The sequence below is a fragment of the Papaver somniferum genome, chromosome 7 (genome assembly GCF_003573695.1).
Source record: "Papaver somniferum cultivar HN1 chromosome 7, ASM357369v1, whole genome shotgun sequence".
In the NCBI taxonomy this organism is placed as follows: Eukaryota; Viridiplantae; Streptophyta; class Magnoliopsida; order Ranunculales; family Papaveraceae; genus Papaver; species Papaver somniferum.
In genome coordinates, this window is record NC_039364.1 from 150890057 (window position 1) to 150892320 (window position 2264).

Consider the following 2264-nt stretch of genomic DNA (forward strand, 5'->3'; position numbering starts at 1 on the left):
GAGAACCTATGCAAAATAGGAAGAAGTTGATAAATAATAAAATATTAATCGAGGCGCCAGGTGACTGGGCCCACCGGCCAGCCGATCGTGTCGTAGCCAGTCCCACGCCCAATTTTATATTTTATCATATTTTTATTATTTTCCTTGATCTCATGAAAATCTCTTCATTTGAGCAAATATCCTTCGTTTCATGAAAACAACTTAAATTCATGAAACTCCCCCCAAGTCATGAAAAATAATATAAAACAAGGGAAACTCATGGGACTGGGCCCTAGTCGGCCGGTCATTCCCTAGCCGGTCCCACATGTCCCTTATTTTATTATTATAATTTTTATGTTTCCCTCGTCTCATGGAAACTCCTTGATTTCAACAAACTCCTTGGTTTTATGATATTTTCCTAAAATCATGAAAAATATTATAAAATTAGGGAAAGTGCCTTGGGACCGGGCTCCTTGGCCGGACGGCCATGCCTTGGCCACAACCGGTCCCACACTTCGCGATTCCCTATTTTATTATTATTATTTCCATAATCTCATGAAAATTCCCTAACCTCATGAAATTCCTCAGTTTCATGGTATTTCCTTCACATCAGGGAAAATATATAAAATTGGGAAAGGTGCTGCAGGACCGAGCTTACTAGCTGGCCGGCCATGCCCTAGCTGTGGACGGTCCCACACCTTGCAATCCCCTATTTTATTAATTATATTTCATCATCTCATGAAGATTCCCCAGTTTCAGCAAGACCCTGGATCCTTCATATTTTCTCAAAATGTTGCTCAAACGCGCATCAGAAAATATCGAAACTATCAGGATTGAGACACGGACATTATGCTGACATGGGCATGTCTCCTTGACCGACCAAGGCCGGCCCTGGGATTGCAAATATCCGGTCCCACATGTTTTAATAATTTTGACCTAATTTGCTCAATTGCTCATATTAGGTCCAAACTCTTCTCAAAAAACTGGGAATTTGCTCAAACGACCATCAGCTGGTCCCACGACCACCAAGAGCTGGTCCCATGACTCCTTGGTCGGTCCCTCATCTCTCCATAATAAGTTTTTACTATCTAACGCTCACACGAGCATTATTTTAATAAATGATTAAACCAGCATTTAATCATCCTTTCACCAACTGGTCTTCAGGAGACTTTGGTATTTTGCTCATTTGAGCATCTGGGTGTTACATGGTCGACTCATCATCCCATGTAGCCGGTCCCTCCTTCACTCTGTGGTTGATTTTCAATAAATCATCGATTGATCAAAAACTAGGGTTTCGAATCCAGAGCTCTACAAAACATAATTCTGAGCATATTCAAATGCTAATAATTTTATGATGATCCAGTGATCAACACTTTTATTATTATGCTCGGCCTAGCTGCCAGTGTCTTAAAGTTAATATTTTATCTTATCTGGTCCTGACACCAACGATTCATCAGACGAGCAACACTTGCTCATACGAGCAATATTTGGCCAGACTAAGGAATATTGGTTCAATTATCAATATTCAACAATTCAACAACATTTTCTCACCTTAAGTTATCAACATTTATTCGACAATATACTTTTGTCCCAGCAGGCATGTTCAATTGACGAGTCTCATAGCATTTGCAAATCACGTTTGACTCAACAATACAAGGACTCATCGTCCCATAAAGTTAGCAACTGACTCCACGAGATGTCAATTATGTCACATGGGGGATATTAACTAGGGTTTTGGTCTGGCGGTCTAGGCACGTGTGTTCATACACACGACGAGAATGTGAGTAAGTCGTGCAATCAGTTGCAGGAGTTAGCAAAGTAGTGGGTGGAAAATTAACCAAGTCTCCGCATGATGAGCAACTGGTTTTGACATGATTTCCCACTTCCCCACTCTTTGACTTCAGCAACTGTCAGACTTCATGGGATCAAGGTGTTTATAATTCCAGTAATATAAAAGGCCTCTGAATCATAATTGAAACAGTCAAGAATTTCTCGATTGAAGTTCATACAGACAATATTTCGTCTACACGAACTCATCGTCTGAGCAATCACTCTCAACTGAGTAAAATTCAATGATTCAGAACTTTCTTACACAAAATACACAACACACCTACAATCTCGATCACTATTTATCTCACACATTTCTCAGCTTCCCTCCTACAGATCAGCCCATCCTCTCTTGTGACCGAATTGACTCTGGAACAACCATTTTCTTGGTTTAGGCCGGAGTCCTACAGATTGATCTCTCGAACTTAAAGCACTCCCTTATTGCAGTGCATCTGTGT